At 28.4% G+C, this 12,632-nt stretch overlaps 1 long non-coding RNA gene across 1 annotated transcript; it reads right to left on the bottom strand.

Moving 5' to 3' along the window:
- Positions 1-7,826: 7,826 nt before the first annotated feature.
- On the bottom strand, positions 7,827-11,400 carry LOC136081078 (uncharacterized). Its single transcript, XR_010638872.1, has 3 exons — positions 11,230-11,400; positions 10,397-10,974; positions 7,827-8,021 (listed from the first exon to the last, which is right to left on the bottom strand). It is a non-coding gene; the product is annotated as an uncharacterized LOC136081078 (long non-coding RNA).
- Between the last annotated feature and the right edge of the window lie 1,232 nt (positions 11,401-12,632).

Here is a 12,632-nt window from a genome sequence, read left to right as displayed (position 1 = left end):
TCAATAATTAAATAATTTTTTTCATTTTTCTATTTTGCTTTTCTTTACCACTTTTTAAAAGTTTCTCACTGGGGGAGTCACTTTTAAAAATTGTTAGTCGTAACACGGGGTTAGTTGAAACATTGACCTTTTGCGAGAATTGTTCATATGAAAGTAACTTTTTGTGATTTTTGTATTATTAATTTTAATCTTGTATTATAAAAAATAATAAAATAGTTTTATAGCATCTAAATAGTATTTTTTGTGGGCTTTCTTTTAATGTGCTTTTTATAGGGCTTTGAGCATGGGATAGCTTAATCAAATCGTTTAAGAATGCACTGTTTAAATGGGGGTTTGTTGGAACGTTATGATTGGGGTTTGTTGAAACGTTTTTGTTTTAAGGCATCAATTATATTCCTTCTCTTATTGCTCATAGATTATTTTTGTTATTTTATAATTATCCATACTAGCATACTAAATTATAGTTTAAATCAAGGATCTTATTCTTTAGCATGTGTTTTCATTTATTCAAATCTTGCTACCGCAGCCTTATTGCTACTTGAAAATCATGAATCGCACATTAACGTAGAAGTTTTGAATTTTGCGAAGGCGAATGGAGTTATTATGCTGTTCCTTCCACCTCATTGCTTTCACAAGCTGCAGCCATTGGACAGATCTGCCTGCTTTCCTTTTAAAAAATTCTTCAACGCTGCATTTGACACATGGATAAATGCAAATAAAGGCAAAACAATGACTATTTATGACATTTTAAGCTTTGTACACTATGCATTTCCTCTGACAATGACAATGAAAAACATATGTGTTTGAAGTCAGCGGATTCTGTCCATTTGATCGCGAAATTTTTTCGGATGTCAAATCTATCAGTCAAGAACTTCCTGTTTTGGCTACTGGTAATAATAATAATAACAATATTTGTGATTTCTTATATAAAGTTTTATTGTGATATATTGCCTTTATTCAGATGTAGAACCAGATAAAGCTGAGCATATCGGTTCGACACAAAAAATCTAAAAACCTTAAAAAGTCTTCATTAACCAATAATAGCGAGCAAGAAGCAGCATGTATATACTGCCGAGAACTGTTTGGTGAGTCCAATCCGGGAGAAAAGTGGATTATGTGCTCTATGTGTTTCCTTCGGGCTCACAAGGCATGCTTAAGTACAGATTCACTTGCTGCCGAATACATCTGCGACTTTTGTGTTGACGATTGATATATATATATATATATATATATATATATATATATATATATATATATATATATATATATATATATATATATATATATATATATATATATATATATATATGATGATATCTTAATGGTTTTGCAGATTCCATGGTAAATTTTAATGAAAGACCATCCACTTGTTACAAATCTTGTGTCCTTGATCCTTAAGTAGAATGTGGCAAGCTCCAAATCTGAATACCAGAAGAAGAATAAAACAATAAATATAATCCGTATCACGGTGAAACGAACCACGTTACACCGTGCCAACCATAAAACATCCACGAAAAACTATGGTTTGGGTATGAATGTCTGCTGCTTGCCGTGGAAGCATACATTTTATTTCAAAAGGGGAAACTGTGAAAACAGCCAAGTACAAGGCAATCTCGGAAAACAAGCTGAAATCCATCATGGTTATACAGAAGTGTAATACGTTCCAGTAGGACTCGGCTCCGAGTCATACCGCCTAAGCCATAACCACCTGGCTTAAGAAAAACAAAATAAAGCTTCTAGACTGGCCTGGAAACTCTCCTGACTTTAAACTAATTGAGAATCTTTGATGTATTATGAAGAGAATAGTGGCAATCCATGCTCCATCAAATATTCAGGATCTCATGTATTGGATGAAACGAGTTTAGTCCACTGATATCACTGTTGAATTGTGTAAAAAACTAGAAGACTCCACTCCAAAGAGATTAAAACTAGTGCTTAAACATAAGGATGCTGCCACAAAGAATTAAGTTGTTTGTTTTTTGCCCATCAACGTTTTTATAAGTGCTGTATATCTATTTTTAATAAAAATTTTGAGCGTCTCTACTTTTTTGGCCATGACTGTAAATGCAATAAAGATAACTTATCGCAAATTTTGCTTCTATTCAACTAATTGATTAATAAACGTTTAAAAATATAATTTTTTATCAAGCAAATAGTTATAACAAATTTTTTGTTGTTTCATAAAATTGATTCACAGCTTTATAAGGTTAGGGTTTTATAAGAAGGGTGTGGGGTTTTATAAAAAGTGTACCCTTCTTATACTAAGAAGGGTACACTTTTTAGAATTGAAATGATCTAGATATCAATCTTTTGTTTTAGCTTATAAAAACCATGTATCAAGCTTAAGAATGCTCACTTTGTAATGTTGGGACACAAAATAAGACTTCTAAAGCATACAATTCTTTATTTAATGAACTCACAGATACATTTGAAGCTCTTGATTTTCATTTTGATATTGATATTAAAAAAACTTTTTAGGATACAACAAAAGGGTCTATTATTGAGTGTTCAGCAATTCAGTCTTCTTATTTCTGCGATGAACACATTAAAGTAAAAAAGTTTTTAGATGCAATAGAAAAGAAATTGCTGAGCTATTTATTGCTTATTTATCTTCCGGAGTTGTAAAAAGAAAGAAACCAGAAGCGTGGTTCCAGTAAGCATGGTTCAATGAAGCGAGAAACCAGGAGCATGAAACTATGATGCAAGGATCATTGGAAAAACTGTATATTATCTCAAATTGCAACTCCTTTCAAATTAGATTAAACTTTTTCAGGAATATAAACTACTTTTAGAAGAAATAAATATCATGGCAGAATTTATAAAATGTTTCTGTACAAAATGGTATTTGCAACCTGACAAGGCTATCAAAGCCTTGTCAGATTGCAAATACCATTTTGTAAACCATATCTGAACATTTTATCAATAGATAAAACGCATCTAATTAAAGATGTTTAAGCCAAATCAGATGCAGTCAAAGCATAATTAAAATTTTATTATAAACATAAACATACCTGGATTCTCGAATTTTATTATAAATATACCTGAAATCTCTACAGTTGTGCAACTTTCTTGATCACTTCTCATGTTTGATATTTGATAGTATAAGTTTGATTAAACATAGGGTTAAAGACTGACCCTTCTACATCAATATTTGTTCACACAATGAAGCTTTGAGATCAGCAAAGTTTTTTCAAGTTACTTATTGTTTACAAAAAATTGTAAACAACCCTGTTGATAGCGGAGTGAGAATGATGCAGCAGTTTGTGAAAAGATAAAATAAGAAAGAAGAAACTCAGAATAGATTGCGATTAATTGATAAATCTGAATTTACTTTTTAAAAAATCAGAAAAAAATCTAAGAAAAAGTTAATTGACTAATTTTTTGAATGTGTTTAAAAATATTTTAAAATCATGAAGTTAAGTTAATTTATTTATTATATTAATATAAATTTAAAGTTTCATAATTGTTTTTTGATTTCAATAGAAAAAAATTTAATTTAATAAAAAATCATAATCTTACCTTCTTATCCAAGGTATCATTTCTATTTTTATAAAATCTAAAATTCTTTAAATTCTCATAATATTACCCCAAGGTTATTTTTAATAATGTTTAATAGCTGCATATATATAAATCCTTTATGCACTTTTGCAGTATATTGAAATGATATTGGTAAAATTATAACATTATTTGATAAAAAGCAGTTTAAGAGAGTAAAATAAAAAGTTATCTGTTAATCTGATAAAAAATTAGCTGGTTTCTCCAATGAGAAAAATTCTTTTGACCTAAAGTTTTTGACAAATAAAAAGAAATATTCTTGATCTAAGATCTCTTTCTTCATCTCTGTTTTTAACTTCTTTATTGTTCATAGTAAACCTGCATAAATATATAAAATATATATATATATATATATTTATATATATATTTATATATATATATATATATATATATATATATATAAATTAGTAAAAAACACTTATCTAACTTTTATCTTCTACTTGAAGTTTCACCATTGCTGGATCATGAGGAAGAGAGGAACTCTTCCTGATGATCCAGCAATGGTGAAACTTCAAGTAGAAGATTAAAGTTAGATAAGTGTTTTTTTGTGATTTATTATTGCTCTGTTCTTTAAGAACATTGAGCACTCTATTTGTAAAATACACTAACATAATTTACATATATATATATATATATATATATATATATATATATATATATATATATATATATATATATATATACTATATATATATATATATATATATATATATATATATATATATATATATATATATATATATATATATATATATATATATATATATATATATATATATATATATATATATATATATATATATATATATATATATATATATATATATATATATATATATATATATAGTCTAAAGTAGAATTGTCATTATGACATAAATATTATAAAATAATTTTTCGAATTGATCGAATTCAAAATAAAAAAGTCTTAAAGTATTTTACTATTCTAATAATTTAAGCTAAAAAATAAATTTTTTTCAGTTTTATTTTGCCTTAACTATTTTTTTTATTTGATAATATAGTTCCATACCTGTATTATAAAGAAAAATAAGTTCAAAATTTTCATATTATCATTTCCCCTAAGGCTTTCGAGTATAGGCATCTTTTTGCGTTTTTTTGCGTTTTTAAAAACTAAATGGGCACTAAGGGTAGTAAACGACCAGGGTTGATATTTGATCGGGGTCGAGGTTGGGGCCGGGTTTGATAAAATATAACCGGGGCCGGGGCTGCATAAACATTTATACACCCTAAAGAATGTTTTTTTTATTCAAAATTCATGTTATATTTTATATATGTATGCATATATAAATATCATTATGATCAATATGATCAGTATAATCATCATTATCATCATAATCATCATGAACATCATCATCATCAATATCATCATCATCAATATCATCATCATCTTTTTTTTCGGCAAATACTACACAGTATAAATACTAAAGTTTATATAATTAAAGCAAATATATTTGTTTATAGCAAATATATATGTTTATATCCATAATATGTATGCATAAAGTGCATCTCAGAAACTATGATTCTTTCTGGACTAAAATTTTGGAAGCTTTTATTCCTACTCTTCAATTTTAAGTTTGGAGACGGTTGACTGTAGAGAATTTAACGGGTCGCCAACCAAAAAACTACGTGTCACTAAAGCCATAAAAAAAGCGATTGGTTTTGTCTAGAAAAGATTAGATTTTAACTTATAGTATTGTAAGATCCCTGAAAACTTATAGCTTTATAATTTAAAATATATTTGTAACTTTTTACAGGTACTGCAAAATACGCTTTTGCCTCAATTCAAGAATTGTTTCCCTGTAATGATGAGTAAATGTTCGGCCATGCCTCTGCACCGTGCCATAAAGCTGAAAGTGTTCCAGCATTACTAGCTGAAAAAAATCTGCGTGTTTTGCGTTAGACACCCGGGGAATTCACTTGACATAAACCCCACAATAAATCTATGGCAGTTTGCAAAAAAAGAATTTAAAGAGATCATTACTTCCAAGTAGCAATTGAAAGAAACCTTTATTAGAGAGTGGCACAATAACGTAGCAATGAGTTAATAAGCACATCTTAATTATCAGGTATTAAGGTTATTTGGCTTACAGAGTGATTTTTTGATTTTTAAAATTCCTTACTACAAGAACAAACTGCCCAACATCAACGTTATTAAGTTTCTAAACATAGGTTAAAATCACGTCAACTTAATTTTTAGAGCCAATTAAAAATAAGCTTTCTACGTTGAGGTTTTTTCTAAGTTAAGGTTTTTTATTAAAGCCTTGCTGGTATTGTTTAGACTTTCTGCTAAACGTAAAGAGAATTTGCTATTAATAATTTTATAAATGGCTTGACACTTTCTTTATTTTTTATTTTTCTCGTTTTAAAGCAAAATTTTTCTGGTGCCGTTTTTTGTCCAGTAACTTTTTCGGCAAATAAATCTCCATATAAAAAGTCTTTCTGCTTGGTCGTTTATCTTGTATGTTTACGTACAAATATACCTCATCATGTAACATTAATATTGTGTTCTTTTTTATATTTACTTTCTTAACTATCGCCTCGGCATCAATTTCTCTGAGAAAATTGGATTTGGACAAACAAATAAGCAAATCATTATGATGTAATAAAGTTAAATCCATTGATGTATGTTTGTTATTATTGCTATGGGCATTTTTGATCTGATAGTTTTGGAATTTAGCTTCAGTATAAAAAAACATAAGACATGACGACTCACTGCAGTTGAAACCAGTGTTAAGATATCTAACTTTTTTTTTCCTTTGATTTCTATTTATTTTCTCTAGAAATGAAATCTAATCCTGAAAACTGGGCTGTTTTACCTTTACCAAAACTAAAGTATAGCCATAGCGTCACTTCGTTATCGTTATATGAAATTTAATGTATTAATCTAGTATTCGTTTTCTTTTTATCATTAATTAGTTTTAACTTGTTAATTTCAATCATTGATACTTTTGAATCATTTAAAGCTTCAAAGAAAAAAACTCCATTTTAATATTTTGGGCTGAACTTTATTCCCAGCGCTGATACAGTGGTGTGAAAAATAATAAATAATTGTTAAATACTTTGACTTTTTCGTATGAAATAAGTACTTGATTATAGTCTATTTTATTTATTATACGATTAATCTAACTATTAACTAATATTTAAAATGTAATGAATCAATTCCGAAACAAAATTTATTTACTGATCTATACAATTAGTTTCAAATAGTGAACAGTACTATTTGCAAATTTAATTTACTTATGATTTATAAATATTTGGTTGTATACCTTTTATTTGCAACTATCGCCGCACTTCTTTTTGGTATGGTATCAGCTATTTTTTAGCATGAACTTATTGGAATGTTTTTCCAACTGCATTGAATGTTTTTCCAAAGATTATTTTTATTTTTTGTTTTAGAAAGTTTTCCTGATCCATAATTTACGTGTGCCCAGAAATTTTCATATTATGAAGAAGGTCCCCTTTTTCATATTATGAAAAAGGGGACCTTCTTCATAATATGAAAAGCAACCCCTTACTTTAATATTTTTACCACCACAGAACATATTCAGAAGGAACACAGAGATCCAATACCCGCTTTTACGGTATATCTTAGATCATTTTCTATTCCTTTTGGTCTTCTGGCATATTTTTTCAGTGCATCTGACTCAAACAAGTTAATATTGGTCACATCTGACCAAAGAGTATCTCGACATTTTGAAGATGGCGAAATATTCTTTGCCAGTCCACGTGCTTCCTAGCAAAATCTTTTTCAAAATGTTTAATGTTATTTGGTTATAAAATTGGACACTCTTTGGTACCTTGGCTTAAACATGTTGTTGAGAAAACCTTTTTCTAACAGTCGTAGCATCAATTTCCAGGCCAAGAGTTTTTTTTTTATTTCTTTTGGCGCTACACAAGGACTTCTTTTGTAATAAAGAACAATATTTTTGTCATTACTTATTGACGTTTTCCTTTTTCGACCACGTATTTAGTGTTTCCTTCTTTAATTTCATTGCATACCATATAAATTAAACAGCCCATTAAATTTAATTATATTTTTTCCAAGTCTTATCCTGGTTTCGTAAATTTTTAAATAAATTTCTTTTATCTTTCGAACAATGTACGTTACGTTTCATTTTTTATTTAAAATATAAATATTTTCTTTTTAATTCAGCAAATTTAATAATAACTGTTAGTAAAATTAGTTTTTTAACAAATTAATAATTATTGGAAATAATTTAATTTAGTATATACATTACTTATATTTTGCACATCTTTACTTAGAGTATTCAAGAAAAATCTAATAAATACACAAAAAAACTTGTTTATATTGTTTTTCTTCTTTTTGTGGCTTATTACGTGTAATAAGCGGTATCCAATACGGTATGATTGTATACAATTATACGATACGGGGGTAAGGTCTTTTACTATGCAAATCCAGAACAACGTTTCGGCAGCTGAATAACAGCCTAAAAAAAACAGATAATGATTTGTAAAATCTCAATCCAATATGCAATTAAATTAAAGGTCTTTTGTTTTTTAGCAATAACTAAAATAGTAAATTTAACTGTTAGCAGCATTACGACTTTTTGTAATGCTGGTAAGATCTGTTTCACATTTCGAACATCTTGAGTAAACTGGTCAACTACGTGGTTAGCCACCCAGTAAAGTCTTTTTAATTTATTAAAAGGTACAACCACATATTTTTGTCTTTTAGTTTATGGAGAGTTTATAAGTGTATGAACCATTTTCAAAAATAAATACTTCAATTAACTCGCTGACAAACTAATATTTTGCTTCTCAAATTAGCTTAAATTTTATTGTTTTTAAAACAAGTGTTGTTTTGAGACATGATTTTCAGACTAATTTTGAGTTTTAAATAAGTTCGACTGTATTTGCAGTAAAAAAAACCCAGATATTCTTTTTTAAAAACTTTTAAAACTCTAATATAGGAAAAAGTTTATTTTTAGATAGAAACAAGCATTGATGAAACTAAAACAAACAATCATGATTTCAAGATGTAAATATTAAAACAAAGAGCACACTTATAAAAACTAAAAATAAATAAGGTGGTACTAATTACCCACAAGAAGGTTCAAATAGAACCACTAGTGAGGCTAATAAGTACGAAAGGGTATGAAGAAAGAAAAAGCTCAGCACTAATAATAAGTAATAAATAAAACAATAACTGGTTCATTCTACACTTGTAAAATATATTTATTGACATAATTCACATTTATAACTATCATTTGACCCATTTTGAGACTCAGATGATGAGCATGCAACATGTACCCATGCTCCACAAATTAAACACTGGATCATATCCTCCTTAATGTCCTCATCACACATGAAGCAGCACCAACGCTGCCCTTTGTTATCTTTAAAGGTTGGGGTAATTAGTACCACAAGTACAATTTACCCCACCATCACAGGTACGATTTATCCGACTATAACTAAACATAGTTTTCTACTTCAGTGTTTTAATGGGCAGAGTGAATCGGAAAAAAACGTATTTGTTAATGAAGAAGAATGAATGGGCTAACACCATAAAAAAATATAAATAAGTTACGTATATCCATGCCTGCAAGGTACGACTAGTAAGACAGTGTAATTATTACATCAAGTAGTGTAAAAAAAGGAAACAGATTTACCTCCTTTCTTTAACGTTCGATTCAGCCATTTTTTGGTCAGTATTCATATTTTATCTGCTGGCTTGATTTTATCGTGTTTCCGCAAATTTCAACGAATCAGAAAAAGAACAATGACGCTGGTACGAATTGCACAGCGGTACTAATTACCCCCCTTTCCCCTAAGCTTAGATTAACCAAAGACTTGGTTTTAAAGGTACGGGGTTTACGTTATTGAATGTCCCTGGAGTAGTTTAAGATAACGGATAAAAGTGTGCTGCAGGTATTTTAAAATCAAATTTTTTCATTAATGTATAAATATTAATATCAAATTTGTACAATTTTTAATCTACTTTTTGAACAATTTCTTTAAATGAAAAAAACAACTATTTTAATTGAATAAATTTGCTACATCCAAACTTGGAAAACTTGAAAAAATAACATTTTTTCTAAAAAGCCAATATGAAAAAAAGTATTATGAAACTCTAAACCACAATAACATTTGAAACGTTTTGAATTATGGTCTCAAGTTTTTAGATTTTCTTACAAATGATTTGATAATAAAAACTTTCAAGAAAGTCCAATAATTTAATTATATTAAGTAGTTGATTTTGCGTTTTTTATGAAGCACTACAATTTTATTTATTCAAAAAACCTACTTTTTATTGATTTTTAATAAATTAAAGTAGTAATAATAATTAACTTTATGTGGCGGTAAGTTACAGCATAATTTATGATAAGTGCCTTGTAATCTTATAATAATTTATGCCTTGATATATGATATGCCTTATAATAATTTATGCCTTGTAATCTTATAATAAGTTATGCCTTGTAATCTTATAATAAGTTATGCCTTGTAATCTCATAATAAGTTATGCCTTGTAATTTTATAATAAGTTATGCCTTGTAATCTTATAATAAGTTATGCCTTGTAATCTTATAATAAGTTATGCCTTGTAATCTTATAATAAGTTATGCCTTGTAATCTTATAATTGAAGTATTATTTAAGTTAGAATTGAGACTCTCAATATAATCAAGAGTCTAAATTCGTTTTAAAGCTAGTTTATATTATAAATAGCCAGGAGAAAACCAATTTAGACAGGGACAATTATGATTAGTCATGAACTTCGCAATTTATAGTCTAGCATAATCGGTCATTTTAACTTAAACAAGCAATGCTTTTTTCTTATAAATTTATTACAAAAAATTTACTTACCTTTATTTGTACACTTTTTGCATTTTGGTAGCGTTTTGATAGCAAAAAAAGACAACATTATCAGTATTTCGGGGTCGCATTGCTGGTAGCTGATGCATTTCTTTGAGTCAATGGTAAAATTTTTATTCCAACTTAAACAAGAAAAAGAACCAATTCTTCTTACATTAGAAAATATTAATTTGAAAACAATACTCTGTTTGGTAAGTTTAACTGTGCTAGATTAATATTTTTTTTAAAACAATTAAAACCGCAATCAACTTTAATGAAAATTAAACGCAGGAGAAGATTTAAGTTTAAAATAAAAGTATATAAATACAGAATATTATATCAAGTCAACTTCTTTAACTGGATAGTTGCTGGTCCTTGCATGACCTACACTGAATGACATTTATGTCTTGAGCCAATAAACTGACAATGGAAACAGTAGGTGAATCTAAATTCAATGATCACAAATCATAGAATTAATCAAATGAAAACTTTGCAACCAGTAAAAGTCAACTACCATTCACAAGGTTCTAGTTACGAGTGACAAGCTTCTTCTGTCATTCACAAGAATTGGTTCTGATTATGCCCTAGAGCTAAAAGACAAATTAATAAAAATTAACGAAATTGTGATATGTCTGATTCAAAACTCTTCTGATATTCAACGCTTTTCATTTACTTAATATAAAATGGGTTGTTTAAAAAATTCTATAGATAAAACATTTATTACTGAATTTGTTCAAAACAGGTTTGCTGTAAATCTTTAAAAATTACCTGAAGCATTTTAAAAGTTTTAATACGTTTTCCAAAAAATGAAACAACTATTAATCATTGTTTTGAAGTAGTATTACCTGAGATTGAATAAAATTTGCAACGAAATGCAAAAACTGATACTAGATTTTTACAAATGTTTCGTCAAACACAGTTTAGTTGAATCTGAAGCAAGTAGGTTGCTACTGAAAGTGTGTGCTTTCGACGTTTAAAAAGCAGTTAAAAGGTTTATTATGAGTGTTGAGATACTTGTTCAACTAAAAATAAGGACGAAAATTGGTTTTACAATTTCACATTATTGAATAGTAAAAACCAGAGCTAGAAGAAAAACATAGTAGGGGAGACCAGGGCTAGTTGGTTCGGTTTTTACTCTATGAGCTCTGTAGCCCTAACAGTACATTTTTTAAAAAATATCAAAGTGTAGTCTTAAAGAGTATGGATTAGGGTAACTTACAAAATTTGCATTTATTTACAAAAAAAAATTCTTGGGGCCTTTCTGGGCCCTCAAAAAAAAAAAAAAATTGCACCAACTTACCCCACCACGGGGGAAGTTGGCGCAAACTATAAAAACGATTATTAATGCACTATTAAGTGCAAAATTAATAGAAATTTTTTTACCCTTAATTTTTGCAACAATTTTATCTCAAAATTTAATATTACTTTTATCTGGTACCAAATATTCGTCCGAATAAAAGCCAAACAGTAGCCCACTTTTTATCTGTGAAAAAAAAAACTAAAAAAAAATTTTTTTTTAATTTTTTTGTAAGAATAAATTTTTTCAATATTGTTAAAAATTAAAAAAAATTAAAAAAAATAATTTTATAAAATATTTTTTTTTCCCATAGTATATGCTATGAGCCAACTTAACCCGTGAAAAATTTGTCAGCTTACCCCGAAAGCTTTTTTTTAATAAACAGTTTATAGATCCTGAAAAACGGCAGTTTTGAAAAAAAAGTCTGACTGGACATAGTAAACTAATTACACTGACTGGACATAGTAAACCAATAGTAAAAAGACTAACTATTTTCTTTGTAAAGTAAAAAGGAAGCGATGTTCTAAAAGTTAAGTTTTTGTCCAAAAAACGCATAAATCTCCCATGCGCATGCGCGAATTCTGATAATATTACAGTGAATAATGAATTGGTCAATAAGGAAGTTTCTGTGTAATTTTTATTACTTTCTGATAAAAGGCTCTGAAGATAAACGCAGTTCGTCAACTTACCCCTGCGGCCAACTAGCCCCGGTCTCCCCTATTGGCCGCGAAAAGTTTAAAAGCGTATTTACGGGCAACAGGCAGTCTCTCCCGTTCACAGATTAGTACAAAATACCGCGTCAGATAAAATTATCAAAAAAAGAATATCGATCAGTGCGAGGGTAAGGTGTGGTAATTTGAGTCTATTTTTACCTATTTCTGAGTTTGAGTTTGAATAATATAATGTATAGGTATCTGTTTTCTGATAAATCTTAAAATCATGATTGGACAT

Source organism: Hydra vulgaris, chromosome 06, assembly GCF_038396675.1.
Source record: "Hydra vulgaris chromosome 06, alternate assembly HydraT2T_AEP".
Lineage (NCBI taxonomy): Eukaryota > Metazoa > Cnidaria > Hydrozoa > Anthoathecata > Hydridae > Hydra > Hydra vulgaris.
This window is presented reverse-complemented; position numbering and strand designations above follow the sequence as displayed.